Here is a 20406-nt window from a genome sequence, read left to right as displayed (position 1 = left end):
CTGCCTATCCTAAGATGGAGGTGCTAACAAACAACAAAGTGTTCTTTAAGTATCCTAAGTCTACCCTAATGTTCATATGGTAGAGAAAAGATAATGACAATGTTTTTCCAAAGCATGTTATGAAAATGTCCTCATGCAGGACAAGGATAATCTATCAAAAAAAAAAAAAAAAAAAAAAAGCAAGCTTCTTTCTTCTTAGAATGTGTTTGAAAAACTCTGAATCCAAGGGTAGAAATCTAATGGCCAAAGTCAGCTATGTCATTACCTCTTTAAGTCTCTTTCTCTAAAAAAGTTGCTCAATAACAGTTTATTTAACTATTATATTATTCCCTGCTAGTCCAAACCATTATTCTAACTCACTTGGGCAAGAATAGCTGGTCTTCATGGTGTACTGCAGATATTTACCATTTATTAGTCTTAATGAGATAACTACTTAGTCCAGGCTTAGGACAATGGATCACTCGGCTGTAGGAATGGCTTTACAGAATTCTATGCTTGCACATATGCACACACATGCATATCCACATCCACACACAACTGCATTTTACAAAACCCTCTCTTGAAATTACATCTCTCCTCTAGCTAACATTAAGCCTTTTCACTTTCCTCTTTGACATTTCTCAATAGAGTGAGCTAGCTCTCTGTCTCCATTTAATCTCCCATTTATTCCTAAATCTACAACAATCTGGTTTCTACCATCATCTCTGTGAAGATGACCTAGGTAAAGTCACCAGTGGCTTCCTATAATGGGCAATTTCCAGGGGAAAACATATGACATTGTAAATTAGCTCCTCCTTTTAAAAGCTCTGTATTCCCTTCTGATTTCTGAATTAACATATTCTTTTGGTGTTTCTTGTACCTCTACAATCATTCCTTCTTGCTCTCCTTTATGGATCTTTCTTCCCCTGCTCATTGTTTTTCATCAACCTCCATGTGTAAGTTTTATTAACACTTATGCTCAATTGGCTTTTAAAGCCATGGATTCAGCCTTTAGGCTTATAAGTCCAGTGGACTACTGGGCCTCTCCAACTTGACATTCATAGACACCTCAAACTCTACATGTTCAAAACAGCTCTTGGTTTTTGGCAATCAGATCTCCCTTTCTCTCTCTTATTAACTATCTCCGTGAATGGTATTGTCATTTACCCAGCCAAGTAAGTCATAGCTTTTCTCCCTCTCCCTTCTATCCTTCAACAAAAGTTTATTTATATTAATTCTTCCTTATAAACAACTCTCAAATCTATTCACTCCATTAGCACTCTCACTATCTTAGTCAGTCTGTCATCATTTTTCTTGCCTGGATTATCTAGTAGCCTCCTAAGTCTTCTCTATGTTACCTTTTACAGCCTATAACACATTCTCCAACAGCAATCAGAGTACTCTTTCTAAACCACAAATCTGCATATGTCTGTCCTTGCCTGACACACTTCAAAGGCTTTGCTTTGTATTTAATGCTAACTCTAACTGCTTTAATCTGACTCATAAAACCTTAATGTTTACTTCTTTAGCTTTACTGCTCCAGCTGTATAATTTTGAACTCCCTGCACCCATCATTTGAAACACATCCAGATCTTCACGCACATAGTCCTCTTCTTCAACTTCAGGCTACTGTATCTCCTGTACCCTCTAACTACAATACTTGTAACCATTTTTCCTACATCCCCCCAGTCTTTACTGGAACAGCCCTTCCTTAGCTTAGTTATTTCTTCCTCTGTAAAACTTTTCTTGAACCCACCACCCAGAACCTAAGCTTTATGTTGCTCCTATGTGATCCCACGACACATTTATTTTGCTCCTATGGCTGCATTTTTTTCATGCTGTGTACTCATCTAGCCTGTTTTCACACTCTTAAGTACACAAGATTTTACCCAGTTTAAAGGTGGGGATTATGTCTTGTTCAAGACTGTATCCTGAGTGCCTTATTCGGGGCCTAGAACAGAGTAGGCACTCAAAAAATTTCCTGAATGAGTAAAGAGATGAGAGTTATGGGTTCATCATTAAACATCTCTGGGTCTCACTGTCTTTACCTATATAATTAGGTTTCAGAATCCTTCCTCAGAGGATTCTTTTGAGAATTACATGAGATGAAGAATGAGAAAGTGTACTGTTTGATTTCTGGCACAATGTACATGCTCCAAAAATGTTTGTACAATCCAAATCTGAGTCTCTTCTATTTTAAATATAGTTTAGTCACAAATGAATACTTTATATTGAAGCATTTTTAGAGCTCTTCCTGCTTGGGAAAGCATCCTCTAAACCCAAGGCAGATTTCTTTGAAGTCGGATCATGTCCTTCTGAAGGTGTTGGTCAGAATTCTGAGACTGCAAAGTAGAACCCTAGACATTTAATATGATCGGTAGAGATGGTCTTTATATCTGACATGAATTTTAAATATCTCTATATATTCAGAGCAGGGCAGACAGAATCAACCCCTGTACAATACAATAGGACGTCCTTTTGAATAGACTTTTTGGTACTACCAGACCAAGATTGAAATGAATTAAGTGAACCATTTATTCATTTGTTTAGAGTCATTGAAATGTTCTGTTCTAATTTCCTCCCTTGGCCATCATTCCAATTAAGTGGATAAGCTCAGGGTGCTATTTTAATGGAATCTATTGTCCTTTTTATCTATTTATTTATCTACATATGTACTAATTCTGTTCTTAACATTTTGGTAGGGTTGTAAGAATAGAGAAAAATACTATCACTTAATTTTTATTTAATAGGTTTAATATATGATTTGGTATAAGGAATGTTTTGTGGGGATCTAAATTTAATAGCATGTTATATTCACCCTTCACCTCTTTCTTCGCTCTACTCCCCTGAATCCTAACTCCCAGCTTTCTGTATTATTTCCATCCCAAAGGCCAACAAAGAAAGTGGGAAGACTGAGGATGTTAGAAGGATTCTGTAGTGTGTTGTACTTATTTATTGCTAATAGGCCTTGTATAGGACAAAGTGCACTGGGTCACATTAGGGAAATAGGTACAAAAACATGGTACAGCTATGTAATCTAAGGTTATTCACCATTAAACATACTTTCAAAATATTCTTCATGACATAGAAAATTAGAAAATGATAAAAGCAAGAAATTTTAAATAAAATTATGTAACACATACAAATATACAGCAGGTCCTACAATGGCATCATTTCGTTCAATGTTGTTTATTATAACATTGATGGGGGAAAAAAATTAATTCTGGGCCAGGGTCACTGTCTGTGTGGAGTTGGCACATTCTCCCCCGCCTGCCAGGGTTTTCTCTGGGTACTCCGGTTTCCTCCCACATCCCAGAGATGTGTCATGGAATGGATCCTGTCCAAGGTTAGACTTGTCTTGAACCCTGAGCTGCCGGTGAAGGCTCTTGCCACAGCTGGGTGACCCTGAACTGGAACAAATGGATTGGAAAAATAATTACTTGACTTGTTTTTATTAATCTTTCTTAAATATATATATAGCTCACATTTATTTCAATGTTTAACATTAGAAGTCTTTTGGGTCTTTATTTAGAAGTTTGGTGATGTTTCTGTGACCAGAAATATGCTGTAGAAACTTAACTCTTGTTTCTATTAATTAGCCGATGATAAATAAAACCGGTTTCATTCTATTAGGTGGGTGCAAAAGTAATTGCGGTTTAAAAGGTTAAAAAGAATTGCAAAAACTGCAATAACTTTTGCACCAACTTAATATGTCATTTTGCTTAAAATTGCAGTTTCCAAGAATCTATTCACAATATTAAGTGAGCATTTACTGCACATGCAGTAAAAAGATCAGAAGGAAGTATAAAACCATTTAATGGACACGGCATTACAGATATTTAAGTTCTCATCTTTAAAGCATTTTCTGGGTTTTTCAAGACTTCAGTCATGAACACATGGTACTTTTATAATCATAAAAAATATTCAACTGTAATAAAGAGTGCAACAAGTTCAGAATGCAATTCTACATGCATTTACCGAGTGTCCATATTATTCAGAGCACTGTGCAAGGGTCTGCAGTAGGTAGATATGAGAGAGCACCTGGGCTCTACCTCTCAGTCTGGAAGGAGAGACGCATGTCGCTGAGAAACTACAACATAAAAGACAGAAGCTCAAGTTTCAAGTGCTGCTCATGTGCACCAGCCCCATGTGTTCTGAGAATTGCTGGTGCAGGTAGAGGTTCTAGGTGCGGAGGAGAAGTCAGGTTGTGACCAGGAATCACTTCTATGTAAACATAACTAGGACTCATCCTCAAGAGAAAGGAATCTGAAATCTCCAAGTCTCTAAGAAATTGTTGTCATTTCTTATTCCAAGTAAATAATCACCTTTGAATATCACTTTGTTTTTCTATTTTAAGTCCACCCCATTGTATTGGCTTCACCCCCATCACACCTGGATTTTCCCTGACGACAGAGGATCCCCGTTAACTTGCTGTCAGCACACAAGGAGTAGTTCATTTTAAACTGGTGGGGGGCCGGGGAAGTTTCAGAGGCAAAGTCAATCAGTGAATGAGACCATCATTTGCTAGAGTGTGCATGAAAAAACTGTGCCCTAACTGGATGGAGCCTTATTTCTTTGCAGGAATATTACTAAGTTTGTAGATATATATATATATATATATATATATATATATATATATATATATGCACTTGTTCATGTGTTGTAACATGGATCTTTACAGAAGCATTCTAAGTCGGGGGTACCTTCCCAGCCTGTTATAGGGTTATGATGTGCCAGCTCTGCAATGTGAAACAGAGCTGCCCCCAGTTCTCATTCCAGTACACCACAATATCTTTCAAAAGTTTATGTCCTCTTAACTCTTCCCTATTCTTTCATCAAAAAGGGAAAAGTATCTCTTTCAAAAATGTGCGATGTGTTCCTGCCTTGCCGTGTAACTTTTCCAATGTTCGAAGGCAAACACTTTCAAATATGAAGTGCCTCAGGTTAGCCCTTTTGTCTCCGGTACCAATAAAAAAAATTATTCTGACTCCCAGCCCTAAGTGCACAGGTATACGAAACCACATTTGAAATAGAGCATAATGGCACTTCTACCGCTTTTTACTGTGTGTGTGTGTGTGTGTGTGTGTGTGTGTGTGTGTGTGTGTGTTGCAATCTTAAAGTGACAATCTTAAAACAGGACTTAGAAGAAACAAATCAAAAACAATTAAAATAGACCTCATGGATAACCAATTTTCCATCATTCTACTCTGAAACCCTTCCATGCACTAACTGTAACAGTGTTTAATGGCACGTATCTGGTTGGAAAATATCTAAAAGAAGAGACAGAGGGAAAATACACAAGCCCACGACTGCCTGGATAGAACCTGTGATCAGGGACTAATCTGTGTTTTCTCACTAGGAGTCTGAGTTGGAATGATCTGCCAAGGGACAAATAAATAACTTTCTGTGTAAAGGGGAGACTGGTCGGAAAGGAAGGAAGTAGGGAGAAAAGGAATGGATGAGTTCATAGCAAGGAGGTCAGAAATAAGTCTGAAACTAAAATCTTGGGAGGAAGGAGAATGGGAATTCATTTATTTATTTAATTTTTCTCTGTCCCTCTCCACCCAAATGGGAATACTATTAGAATAAAGGAAAAAGAAAGCTGATGACCTATTATTAACAGCTATAAAGTTTAGGAGCTCCTCCATTAGGATGTGGTGTTGTTATGGTGGGTTTTTAGTCTCAGTGCTCTTTGTAGCTTGGGGGCATGTCACACACTTGTGAGAACTTTACCGGAGTGTTGATGCAATATTGTGTCAGTAACTGAGTGATTTGTTTTTCCTCTGGACATTGATTGAAGAAATTCTTATTACATTTTATAGCTTGCTTGGCCTTCGTAGGAGAGTCAAGACATAAATTGGACCATAAATTGGCCTCTGTCAGAATCTACATCGGAATGACACCAAATACATGTCATCAGGCTTGTGTTCCAGCGAGCAGCAGGAATCCATTGGTGCTTGTCATCTTGATCAAATGTTCACCTCACTCCCTTTTCCAGCTCGTGCCTCAACTTTGAAGAAAATATGGTAAAGACGCTGGCAAATTTGCTGTTTCAATTCAGCAGTGTTATACAGCAAAAAGAATACTGGTGGATTTAATTGATATGTTCCAAGTTAAGTCTCCACTGTGAGTATCACAGGTAAGATGCACATAAATAAAAATAGAGGTAAAGAAAGAAATATATAGTTATACCAAAAGGACAAGAAGGTATACATAACAGATATATTTATCCCACAAGTAAAGCCAAGACTTGATGATTCATGAGTGGCAGAGATATGGTTGAGTTATAGAGATTTGTTCTCTAGAGTAAGATAAATTTGTAACTTCATTTCCTACCATTAAGGACTCTGAGCAGAAAATCAAATATTTTAAAGAGTTGGCTTATGTTATCAATGAACACATGCAACCATGTGAGTTAATTGAAAACAATTCAGATTATTTTTCCAAATATAAATATATATTTCCATTTTGATAAGAGCAAGATTTGATAATTTATGAAAAAAATATTGTTACCTTTAAATCAGGAAGCAAACTTTTTGTGTTGATAAATTTACTTCTTAGTGATTTTTACCATGTGTTTCCACAGTGCGAGCTAGACTTGATATAAAATCACATCCATACTGCACTTAGAAGGTGTCTTTCAATTCAATAATTCATAAGAAATATTAAGGCATATTTGCTTAATTAAAAACCTTAATAGAATTATAGCAATAAAAAATTGAGATTTCATCAAAAAATTTCTTCCAGAAGAAGCTTTAGAACCAAGTGGTTTTATTGATGAGTTCTTTCAATGTTTTAAGCACTGGACAAATTCCATGCAAAATAGAAAACTATGGGTATAGAAAACTATGGAGAACTTGTCAATTTATTTTACAATAGTGACATCAAAACCTGATCAAAATATCACAACTCTGCCCACTGCAAGATAATCTAATTTTGACCATAGATATAAAAATGCTAAATAAGATACTTGTTATACCTCATCAGAAAAAACAAAAACACCTAAAAGATCACAACCAATGAAGGTGGTTTAAAATTAGACACATTTTAGATATAATTTATTACATCCAAAGATAAAATTTAAAAATCATATGATCGATGAATATAGAAAAAACGAATATAGAAAAAAACAAATATAGAAAAAAACACGTTTAACTCATCATCCATTGCTGATTTTTTCAAAAGCCTTAGAAACTAAGACTCAATAAATACCTTCTCAATAAGATATTTAATGTTGTTTTGATTTGTTCATTCTATTATTTCTCTTTTGAATGGGTTATATATGTAAATGGAACAAAATTCAAAAGGCACAAAAGTGTATTCATTGAACACATTCTTACCTATATCCTCCATCAATCAAGTCGTTTTTTCAGACACAATCACTGTTACTGGTTTCTGGTTGTTTTTTCAGAGGCATTCTAGGTATATACAAATAAACATATACATATCAAGTGTGTTTATTAAATAGAAAATATGCCTAATAACAAAGTCAGAGATATTCAAGTTAAATGGAAGAAAAATCTCCATTCCTTTTAATGATTTTTTCTGAAAGCTCTTCACATTGCAGTCAGATATAAGACAAAGTTTTAAATGTATATTTATTAGCAAAAGATAAGTTATCTTTTTTTTGCAAATTATATACTAAAACCCTTTTTAAAAAACCCTGCAGAATAAACTGCAAGATTATTAAGACAACTGAAAGGTTTTGTAAAGTTTCTGGAATCAAGATAGTCACATAAAGCCTCTCTATAAAAATATAATGGAAATAAAAATCCCATTCACAGTAGTAACAAATATCAAAAGTATAAATTAACTAAGAGTGAAATTAACAAGAAATATGAGACCTATACCTAGAATAGTTTAATCCTTTTCTGGGAATGAAAAAGAGAGAAGTCACAGCTGGAAGAAAAACCTTGAAAGTATACAGTTGTCCATATATTTCCAAATTAATTTATAAATTTAACAAATTATGGTTGAAATATCAATAGTAAATTACTCCTTATAACTTAACAAAATGTTCTGTAGTTCATCTGAAAGAATGAAATTTAAGAAAGAATGGTCAATAAAAAGTTTTAGAAGTCTATTTGCCCTACAAGTCACTGAAATGCATTATGAATCTACATTATTAAAAACATTAAAGGATACGTCCAGAAATAGGACAGATCAACAGAACAAAATAGAAATTCTAGAAAAAAAAACCCAAATATTTAAAAGAAATTGATAGAATGAAAAGTTGACATTTAAAATACCTTTGAAAAAAGCTTATTTAAATGGCTCTGTGCGATGTCAGAGGGATAGTGGATGGGGGAAAGGGGGTTCACACAGTGTGAGGGATATAAGTGACAAACGTCTAAGTATTACTTTGTCTTGTGCACCTGAAACTAATAATAATAATAAAAAAGCTTATTTAGTAAGTTTTTTTGGGGCAAGTGGCTTATCATTTGGAACAAATTAAAATGAACTGTTTTCTCCACACTGTAATAAACTTCCACCAGAATAAACCTCAAATAAATTAAAGGCTTAAATGTCAAAAGTTAACCATAAAACTATTAGAAAAAAATAGAATCACTCTATACCTAGTAGAATAGCCAAAGTCTGCAACACTGACAGCATCAAATACTGACGAGGACGTGGAGCAACAGGAACTCTCGTTCAAGGCTGATCGGAATGCAAAATGGTACAGTCACTTTGGAAAACACTTTAGCAGTTTCTTATAACACTAGACACAAACATTCTTCTTGATATTTACCAAAAGAAATTGAAAACATGTCCACACAAAAACTTACTTGCACATGGATATTTGTAGCAGCATTATTCATAATTGCCAAAATTGGGTTGAAAGCCACCATGATGCCCTTCAGTAAATGAATAGATAAATAAACTGTACATCCAGACAATGGAATATTATTCAACACTAGAAAGAAATGAGCTCAACCTCACTAATCATTAGAGAAATGGAAATAAAAGCCACAATGAAATACCACCTCACTCCAGTCAGAATGGCTATCATAATAAATCAACAAACAACAAGTGCTGGTGAGGATGTGGAGAGAAAGGAAATCTTGTGCACTGTTGGTGGATTGCAGATTGGTGCAGCCACTATGGAAATCAGTATGGAAATGGAACTACCTTATGACCCAGCAATTCCACTCTTAAGTATCTAGCCAGAGAAATCCAAAACACTAATTCAAAAAAATATATGCACCCCTATGTTTATTGCAGCTTTATTCATGATAGCCAAGACATGGAAACAACCAAAATGCCCATCGATAGATGACTGGATTAAGAGACTGTGGTATATTTACACAATGGAGTATTACTCAGTCATAAAGAAGAATGAAATCTTATCATTTGCGATATGGATGGATCTAGAGAACATTATGCTAAGAGAAATAAGTCAGACAGAGAAAGACAAATACCATATGATCTCACTTATATGTGGAATCTAAAGAACAGAATAAATGAGCAAACTAATCAGAGACAGTCTCAGAGATACAGACAAAAAACTGAGGGTTGCTAGATGGGAGGGGAGTGGGGATGAGGGAGAAGGTGAGGGGATTAGAAAGCACAAATTGGTAGCCACAAGATTGCCACAGAGATATAAAAGACAATTTGGGGAATATAATCAATAATGTTGTAAAGATTGTGTAGGGTATCAGATGGGTACTTGTCTTATTAGGGAGACCATTTCATGGACAGTGTAGATGCCTGACCACTGCACTGTACACCTGAAGCTGAATAATAATGAACGTCAACTATAATTTAATATATATATATATATGTATATATATATATATACACATATATATATATATGTATATATATAGTCACAGGATGTGTAGTACAGCATAGGGAATAGAGTCAATGGAATTTTAACAGCTATATATGATGTCAGAGGGGTAGTAGATTGGGGGAGGGGGTTATTATTTTGTGAGGAGTGTAAATTAACTATTACATGGTTTTGTACACTTGAAACAAAAAACAAAAAAACAAAAATAAAAACAAAAAGAGTTATCAAGCCATGAAAAGACATGAAGGAACCTTAAATGTGTATTACTAAGTGAAAGCAGTCAATCTAGAAAGTCTAAATACTGTATGAAATGAACTCTAGACTTCTTGGAAAAGGCAAAACTATGGAGACAGTAAAAAGATCAGTGGTTACCAGGAGTTGGGGTGGGGGAGGGATACATAGGAGGAGCACAGAGGCTCTTCTTTAGGACAGTGAAAATACTCTGTATGATATTATAATAATAGATACATGTCATTGTATATTTGTCCAAACCCATAGAATATGCACAGCCAAGAGTAAACTGTAATGTGAACTATAGACTTTGGGTGATAGTGATATATCAATGTAGGTTATCAATTGTACCAAATGTACATACCATTCTGATGGGAGGTGTTGGTAATGGGGGAGGCTATGTACGTGTGGGGCCTGGGGGTATGTAGGAAATCTCTGTACCTCCTTCCCAATTTTGCTGTGAACGTAAAACTGCTCTAAAAATTGTCATTAAAAATGATCAAAATTTAACATTAGTGTAAACATGGCCTTTCTAAGCACGGTACTGAAAACAGAAACAAAAAAGGATAGGATCAAAAGATTTACTACATGAAAATTAAAAAATTTTTAACAATTGAAAGGCAAATGAAAAAGTTTCAATGCCTATGACAAAGTCTATGAAGTTTTGATAACCTCAAATTTTTAAATAACTCTCATAAATAATTCAGAAAAATACCAAATATATAAGGAATCAAGATAATCACATAAACCTCTACATAAAAACATAATGAAAAAGAAAACTCAGAGGTCATGCACAACAATTGACACACAAATGCAAATATCTAACGCCTTCAAATTTAACAAAAAAATTGACACTTAAGGGATGAGCAGTGGAAGAGGAGCCTGGATAGGAGAATGAGAAGGGCATAGCTGAACAATTGGGAGTCAAATATGGAGAATTTCATGGTTTGGGTAGAATGACTAGGTTAAGTTGGATAAGGATTCAAAAATGACCATCAATTTAGTCATTAGGCAGGGACAGAAGCCACTACGTAGACTGGTGGGAAGAGAAGGCAAGAAGGTAAAAACAGAAAATGCAAATAGTACTTTCAAGACGCTTGGTTGGAAGGAAGGGAAGGGCAATAGTGAAGGGGACATAAGAGTAAGATGGGAGAAATATTCGCTGGTTTTACTGACCAGAAAGAACCATAAGAAAGAGAAGTTGAAAGAATAAGGTAGAGAAGGAAAGAAAGAAAAAGAAAAAAAAACTGATGGAAGTCATGTGATGCAGAACTTACCCTTCCCAAGTGTGAGGAGAGAAGAGGTAAGGGTTGGATAATGCGTGACTCGGTTTGTGGGGTTGAGAGCAGGAAGCAGACGTGTTCCCATCCAACAACATCCATATTTCTAGTAAAATAGGTAATTCTTTATTAAGAATGTAAAGGAAGGCTGAGGGGACATGGATTTAAAGATTTTGAAAGGCTGACAAAGCTATTACGTAGAACAAGACAGAGCAGTGAACAGGGAGAATTATGATTGCCCAGCACCTTTGAATTTTCATCTCATGAATTTATAGTGACCTCAGATTGCCCAGTCATGGTTCTCTCCAACAGTGATTAGAATCGTGGGCATCATGCACAGGGAGAGACAAATATAACTTTCTAAAATTAGCCTGATGGATGGTTATAAGAGGACAACAGGATGAAGAGGTTGAGAATACCAGGAGGAGAGTGACTGAACTGATATACTGTGGAATCTGAACCAGAGAGGGAAGGAAATGAAAATATGAGAAGGCTCATCACAAAGAAAAAGCTGACAAGAGGTTCTGGTGAAGCTTTCTCAGAAGATACATAGTTCTTTGTCAATATTATGGCTTTGCTGTGGGCCATCCAGTCAACTGTCCTCATCTGTATTCTCATTCCCATACTGGTCAGCACTTCCAGACTCCAGACTCAGTTTCCCACTGCTTTCTACTGTTTTAGAGCCTCCTCTGGGAACCTTATCTTAGCTAACAAATGCCTTTATCTCTTCAAAGTTTTCACTGAATGTCTTATTCTCCCCTCATTCCATCCCACCCCCCATTACAGTAAAGCCTTTTATGACTCTACATATTAAGAACTAGAGATGGAGACTATTATCAAGAGGACAAATGCATATTGGAAGAGGCATTTCACAGTCTTACTTAAAGCATTCCAAATACCAGAGTTCTTTATGCTATTCTGTTCATTTCCCTCAAAGTCATCAGGTGGACATAGCCACAGTTCCGGGGCTGATGAAATCCCTGCTGTAATCTTCAAACTAAAAAATGGGAACTCGTGTTACAGTTTTACTCTCACTTAGAAGTTTCTACAGATGAAGAAATTCTAGATGACATCAGGGTGGCTGTGATTATGACAGATTTTGGTTCAGGAGAGAGAAGTCTAACTTAAATCAAATTTATACTGCTTTACTTTTTATTTTTCTATAAAATTCTTGGAGAATCTTCTTGAACCATTTTCTTCACATTATTGAAGAGATCTTTCTAGAATCTCATTTTGGTCGTAGTTGATAAAGAGGCTCCATCAACATGATTCACAGTTCATAAACTCGTCTAATGAATGAGAAACCTTATGGAGAATTCTTATTAGGTATGGTTGTTCCCCCAAGTTTTCCTCCCCCATAATCTTTTCTTCCTTCAAAGTGTTCCTCTTTGAAAATATTTTGTTAAGTTTCCTTTGGGAAATGCAGAGCTATCAACCAAAACTGTATCACTGATCAAACACGGTTTTCAAAATTAGTCTTTATAGTGATTCATCTGAGTACTTTAAAAACATCCTGATAGAATGAAGCAATTTTCTAACTGCTGAATAAGAATCGATCTTCAACTACCTCCATCAGCGGTAAGGCTGATAGTCAAAATGCTGGACAGATTGACAGGAGTCAGATTAAAGAACAAATTGAGTAGGTGAATAAGGAGAGGCAAATAATCTACTAACCAGAAATCTCTTATATGAATATATATTATAGTTATATTAATATAAAAATATAATATATTAATCATGTATTATTCCTCTTATATATACATATCCACATGCAAACATACAAATACTATCAGATATGTTTATATCTTATTGGGAAAATAGCAAATTTCAGGGTTGTTTATTGTTACTACTATTACTAATAACTACCATTTACTGACCACTTCTTTTGGGTTGTGAACTATGCTAAATAAATAATTTTCATATGTCATCCCATTAAATTCTCACAATTCTATGAAGTAAGTATTGTTAGCCCATTTTTCAGTTAAAGAAAATAAGGATTCGAGAGTATAAGTAAGTTTATACAGCAAGTAAGTGTAAAAGGGGAGGTTTAAACCCAGATTTTTCTGGCTGCAACCCGTCCTCTTAATCTTATTCCTGCTATGGAAACAAATAAACAAACAAACAAAGGTATTCACCAGTCAATTAAGGTATTCACCAGTGAAGTTAAGGTGTGGCCTTAACAGAGAGGACTAGAAAAGAAAAGGATGAAATCCAGATCCAACATACATGCAATGGAAAGAGAATAGAAGTCTAGCTCTATGGTTCCCAAATTTTAGCGTATACAGCATTCCTTTAGGAAAGTTTCAAAATGCTGATGCCAGAATATCTTCCTGCCTCCTAAAAGTATTGTTTAGTAGGTTTGTGGTGGAGCCCAGAATCTGTACCTTGAAAAAGTATCCAGGGTGATTCTGAAGTAAGTAGTCCATGGATCATGCTATGAGAAATGCTGCTCCAAGCTAGGGACAAGAGAGAAGACACTCTGCAAACATAGAGCGAAAGACGTGATGAGCAGATGAATTGGTCATGGAGCTTGCTTTCCTGATAATATATTTGGACAAATAGAGGTCAAACCTGGACAGAACTTTATTTTGGTTCTGTTTATTTTGGTAGAGATCGAAAGAGTAACCAGAGGCAAAAACTCAACCCAGTCCTGAAAGTAAGAAGTGGAAAAGATCATCTAGAAGAATTGTAACGCCAGAACTCAGCATTAAGGGAAAACTTACCTTGACTATATATAAAATTCCCATCACATTGTAATTTGATGAACCTGAATTACATCTTTTGTTGGTTGACATAAACCTGGATGAAAGAAGCCAGCATGGGTAAATCTTTAACAGAGAAATCACCATCCCTCCCCCTTCTTTTAAACCTTTGTTAGTCACTCAGTAAATATTTAATGACTATCAACTATGTCTTCAGGTCTGTAGTAGGACTGGGACATAAACCGAAAATGAGACACAATAATTCCTGTCCTTAAGGAATTGAGAGCTCTGGGGGAAGAAAATGTTGAGAAATACTTCGAACCTGATAGGATAATTTTTACATATGCTTTGCAGGCAGAGAAGATGAAAGATTAACTTCCTGAGGAGTTTAAGAAATAGTTCCCTTAAGCTGGTCTGGAAGAGTAAAAGCAGTCATGGTATATGAGGTTGCCGAAGGTCATGGGCGCGGGACTGAAGGACTTTGGTGGACTCTTCTAAGACCCAAAGTTCATTAATGCAGAATCCCTGGGTGCTGAATACTTCCTTGGGTAGTTTCAGAGCGTCCGTGAGTCACCTGAAATTTAGTGTAAACTTTGATACTTGTCCTTTTCTGGGAAATTCATATATATTTCCAGATTTACAAGATATCCTTGACTCAAAAAGGTTTTAAAAATAAAGCTATAAATAAAAGAAAAGCAATGAGGATCTTTAAGCCCAGAAATGATGTCTTACGTGCCTTTTAGAAATATAACTCTGGCTCTAGAAAGTCAGATGGAGAAAAAAATGGAGGGAAAGGCCAATGAAAGGAAAACCTCTTAGGGGATTGCTGCAGTGATCCAGGTGGAAGATGAAGAGGGCATGCACTCAGATAGCAGTATAAAGATGGAGAGGAACAAATGAAGTTAAGAGCCATGTCTGTGGTCTTGGGACTTATTGAATACAGTGAATGATGGAGAGGAAGTAGTCATAGATACATCTCTTGCTCACATGACTGAGTGAAAAGTTGTTTAGCCAAAGAAAGAATCCAAGTTTCATTCAATAGACACTACCAGGTACTAAATTCCATTTTGTTCTAGAACTTGTGTTATGGAGTAAGTCAACAATGAAGTAGGAGAAAGATGAGAACAAAGTGGAGGAAAAGGAGAAGAAGGAGAGGGGGAAGAGAAAATATTCTCTCCTCTCAAGACATTTGTGAGGGAAAGTCAGATCACACAGAGTACTAGAGGCCATTATAAAACTCGGGCTTTTGGTGTTGGTAAAATTGAGAATCATTACAAGGTTTTCAACAAAGGATTGTTGTGATCTGACTTATATTTTAAAAGGAGCACTCCAACTATTCTGTATAGAATACACTGTAAATGGATAAGATTGGAAATAGAGATACCAATTGTAAGATATTACAGTAATTCAGGTGAGACAGAATGGTGGTCAGGACTAAGCTTGTTTCACAGGCATGGTAGGAGAAAGGGTCAGATTCCAAATCAGTTTTGAAGAGGAAGCTAACAGGATTTGCTGACATATTGGATTGGAGTGAAAGAGTCAAGAAAGACTGTCAGGTTTTTGACCAGAACAACTGGGATAATGAAGTTGCCATTAACTCAGAAGTGTAAGGCCATGCGCGTAGACTATGTCTGTGGGGAAAGATCGGTTCAGTTTGAGAATGGTAAGTTTGAGATACCTACCTGGCATCAAAGTGGCGATGTCAAGAAGGTAATTGGGTACATGAGTTTGGAATTCATGAGATCTTGACTGAAGATATAAATTTGGGAGTTTATCAGCATATCAATGTTACTCAAAGTCAGAAGACAGGTTGAGCTCAATAAGGATCTGAATGTAAGTAAAGAAGAGAAGAGGACCAAAAACTGAGGCACTCTATGTTAAGGAATTGGAAAATTTGCCTAATTTTGAAAATATTTTCATTAAAATATAGACAGCATACAATATTATATTAGTTTCAGTTATTCACCATAGTTATTTAACATTTCAGTAGCCAAAGAAGTGATAAATATGTCGAGACCAGCAACCACCTGACACAGTACCACGCTATCACAATTATTAGTGACTGTATTCCCGATGCTGTACATTACATCCCCAGGACATTTGTTTTATACCTGGAAATTTGGACCTCTTATTTCCTTTCAACTTTTCCCCTCTTTTTAAAATTTTCAATTACAGTTGACATTCAGTAATATTTTATATTAATTTCAGGAGTACAGCATAGCATAGTGGTTAGACATTTGTATAATTTAAGAAATGATCCCCCTGACTAGCCTAGTACCTACCTGGCACTATACATAGTTATTACCATATTATGGACTACATCCCCTATGCTTTTCTTTATATTCCTATGACTATTTTGCCTAATATTTTTATCAATGTGGTACCCAAAATCAGGGGCTTTGGGGTAAAAAAGCTTCGATTCAACTTCTAACTCCATCACCTATTAATAGTTGTGTGACTTTAGTCAGGTTGCTTTATTCTCAGACCTCAGTTTTCTCATTTTTTAATGGAAATAATAAAGTACCTACTTAATAGGTTTGTTGTGAGGTTATATTACATAATACGTATTTAAGGTATTTAGAATAGTGTATGGCATATAGTGAACACTAAATAAATGTTACCTGGCATTATTATCAGTATTTTGCTTTCCTTTGTTCCCTGGGATGGAGCCAGAGAATATCCATGTTTTGAACCAGAGTCCCAAATACTCATGTACAAAGAATCACAAAGAACATGAGCACTTGAAGTCTGAAATTTAACCTGAGTCCTAGGGCAGCTGACTGAGTTACTCTCCAGAACACTTGCTGTCTCTGTGGCTCAGCTTCTTCTAAATTCCTGTTCCATTTTCCATCATGCTCCCCCTTGACTAGGGTATTCATTATGTACCATGGCATTTGATGCCAGGGAATCGATTTGATGCAGTTATGACCTTGAAGACAGTTTGTTACTAAAGGCCCACCTTCTAAAAGCTTGCTGAGAGTTACCTTGCTGCTCAAGATGGCAATTTAAAACACAAAGACTTAAAATCAGAACAACTGGATTATTTGTGGCAATCACTGACTGAAATTCAACCTTCAGAGCCTAGCAACATAGGCTTCGGTTCTTCCTCATGTCTTCTTCTCTACCTAAATCTGGGCAGAGCAGAAAAACCACAATTTTATTGTGAAACACAAGAGGCAAAGGCTCTATAAAAAGTTTGGTAACTATACATTGCATATAACATGCAGCCATTCTTGTGCTTCATCATAAAAATAATATATGCATGTAAATTAAAAATAAATGATGACAAGGAAAGAAATATTGAAAAAATATAATTAAAAATACTATAACAGCTGACAGATTACTGGGTTAGAAAACAAAGTACAGCTACAGAAGACAGTTCTGAAAATAATGAAGCAACCGAGAATGAAGTTAATGAGATTGAGAAAATGAAAAAAGAGAATTTACAGTACTATCATACACACAAAAAAATTAAAATATGGGCTCCAATCTGATGTATCCTTATTAAACAAAAATACTTCTAGCCATCTTAATTTCATCAAGGTGTGCAATAATTTGGTGTGCTCTACTCATCTAGAAAACCGTTGAATTATGGAGCCTACTTTTTAGGTACATCAGTAATCCTCCAAGACCAAGCTGTCTTTGTACCTACCTGTGGTTCAGAAGCAACTTCCAAGCTATACATGAGAAAAAGAGAGGGAAAAAAAAGGAAAAAAAGAAAAGTCCATTTGTTTGCCAAACGTTTCTCTCCTAACTATGAGACTCTAAACCTAGAGTGGGCTTTCTATAAATCTTGATGACAACATGCTGACTTTATTTTTGTGCATTATTTTGAAGACCTGATCCTATATCTATTTGAAAAGTAGGTAGGCTGGTAGTAGTCTGTTAAATAAATTTGAGAAAAGAAATGGAACCAAGCTATGAGATGATGATGGAAAAAAATTAAATCCCTCTGTTTATAAAAGAAAATGCAAACCTAATTTTCAAATAGTTTCTCATATAAGTACATTTTCATATAATTTCCATTAATTTTTAGTATAATAATTTTGTAAGTAATTTTTCATTCTATGTTTCAAATAATGTATCACTAATTCATTTATTTAACAATTTTTACCAAGCGTCTATTGTTTTCAGTCGCTGTGTTAGATATAGGGATACAAAGAAAATAACACAGACTCTGCACTCGGTAATCTTGCACCTTCAGCTGGGAGGGGGCCATACATACTCTGACTATGCCACATGATAGAAGCTTTAGAGATGTGTACTACTGATGTAGGACCACCTGGAAAGGAATTCTTAAACTGGGACTAGGAGCCAGGTGCAAAATTGCAGAGGAAGCCACTGGGAAGAGTGAAAGGTATTTCAGGCAGAGGCCACAGGACCAAGGCAAGAGAAACTGCAGCTCTTTCAGGGCCAGCACATCGTGGCTTGGCTTTTGCATATGTGTGAAGAAGGGAGATGTGTTGCAGCAGAAAAGGCTGGAGATGTGGGCATAGATCAGGTCATGAAAGACGATGTGAAGCTTCCAAGGCCTTTAGATGTTATTCAGAATGGGATGAAGCACCTTTGAACAATGTAGAGCAATGACGTGAACGTATTAGAATTTTAGAAAGATTACTCTGTCTGAAGTGTGAAGAATGGTTTAGAGGGAGTCTTAATGGGCTTAAGGAGATGATCTAGTTAAAGCAAGGATGACCAGACCTTAAATTAAACCCATACCAGCGATGGCACAACAAAACAAAAAGGTAGATATTGAGAGCCATCTAAATGGCTGGTTCAAGTAGTGGAGTCTAATAAGAGTGAAAGAGGAGGAAAATAAGCTTGCAGGCTTGCAGTTTGAGGGAGTGGGTAGTTGCTGGAGTCATTTATGAAGATAAGGAGTACGCAGGAAGGAGATCTGGGGTGGTAAGAAATGAGTTTGATTTTTCACCTATCTATTTCAAGGTGCCTTGTTGACATAAGAATAAACAGGCAGAATACATATTTATGTAATCCCTGAGAGAAAACTTGACCAGAGCTTTAGATTTGGGGGAATGTAACATATTGACGTATAATTAAACCATAGGAGTGGATAAGGTTTTCCTCAGAGTGCATGAAGAGTGAGAGGAATAAAGACTGAAGACATAATATATGACCACTATTTAAAGGGCCAGGGGAGAAAGAGGAATCTTCAAAATGGATATAAAAATAGTAAAGTAGAAGAAGAATTGAAAAAAGAATAGAGCCGGGGAGCAGTGGCCGAGGCTGGCCATGGCAGAGCGGAAGGCCGTGTGACAGCGAAGCGGCTACAGGGTCTGCCATGCGCCGGTGTCCCTGACATGGGCGCCAGCGGCTCCAAAGCTCAAGGGCCTGTGGCCCTTCGCCTTGGAGGCGGCAGTCTCTGAGCAAACTTTGGTGAGTCCGTGAGGCCGAGTCTTGCCCCCCTTTTGTGTTCACGAGCCAAGACTCCACACTCTATGACAAGGATGGGAATCTGGGTCACAAATTCTATGAGGACACAGTTGTCACCAAGAATTTGCAGAAGCTGGCCAAGCTAAGGTGGGTGCATAAGAACCTCATTTCTCAGGGCATCGTGAAGCTGGATAGTGCCTGCATCGTCATGGATTTGCCTGTGATCCTCTAAGAGGTGTGAGCTGGGGGTGGCAGTGGGGGGAGCCCTGCCTTAGCGAGAATCCCCCAGGCTCAAGGCGTGGCTTCCATTCAGGAACCTAGGCTGAAGCCACACCCTGAATAAACTCCATTGGTCGGGAACCTTCAGCGGCGAGCGGGCAGGCCTGCATTGCTGGTTGGATGCTGGTTTGTACACAGACAGGAAGTAGCTGGTACCCAGCTAGGAAGGGCTAATAGCGGAGTTACCAGCCCACCTTCCCCAGCAATCCCAACTAGAAGCACGGCAGGGCATATGCTTATCTGCAATGCCTGTTCCTGTGGCTTTGCCTGGCCAGCTCTTTTCCAAGCTTGCCTAGGACCAGCCCTGCTAGAGGCCATAGCACTTTATAAGTAAGGTCTGCCTTCTTCCAGCCCTTGGGCTGTGGAAGCTGCACACAAGTGAGAACTTCTTTTCCCTTACTTCCTTCACCCCTTCGTAGGAGTATTTCAGCTGTTGCTGTCTCCATTCCTCTGCTGATAGACAGAAGCTGCGGGCAGTACAAGCCTGATTCTTTCTGCCTACCTGCCCATGTGTTCCCAACCTGAGATGGATGGACCATTTGTTGGTTGTTAATAGGAGTAGGGACTGGTGTAGGAGGCCTCTCCCCCTACTCAAGACTGGGCTGATCCCTCCCCACAGCAACTAGTTGTTGTTCCTTGTCACTCTCCCCCCGCCCACACACACACACACCCCAGCTGAGAGGGTATAGGGAGAACTATGGATGCCTGTGCCTGTGAGAGTTGCCCCAACCCAGCTATTCCATCTAAGTCCCTT

General features: G+C 37.0%; 1 pseudogene; it reads left to right on the top strand.

Moving 5' to 3' along the window:
- The first annotated feature begins 19300 nt into the window (after nt 1-19300).
- On the top strand, nt 19301-19614 carry LOC117038643 (tumor suppressor candidate 2-like; annotated as a pseudogene).
- The last annotated feature ends 792 nt before the right edge of the window (nt 19615-20406 follow it).

The sequence above is a fragment of the Rhinolophus ferrumequinum genome, chromosome 19, assembly GCF_004115265.2.
Source record: "Rhinolophus ferrumequinum isolate MPI-CBG mRhiFer1 chromosome 19, mRhiFer1_v1.p, whole genome shotgun sequence".
Classification (NCBI taxonomy): Eukaryota; Metazoa; Chordata; class Mammalia; order Chiroptera; family Rhinolophidae; genus Rhinolophus; species Rhinolophus ferrumequinum.
This window is presented reverse-complemented; position numbering and strand designations above follow the sequence as displayed.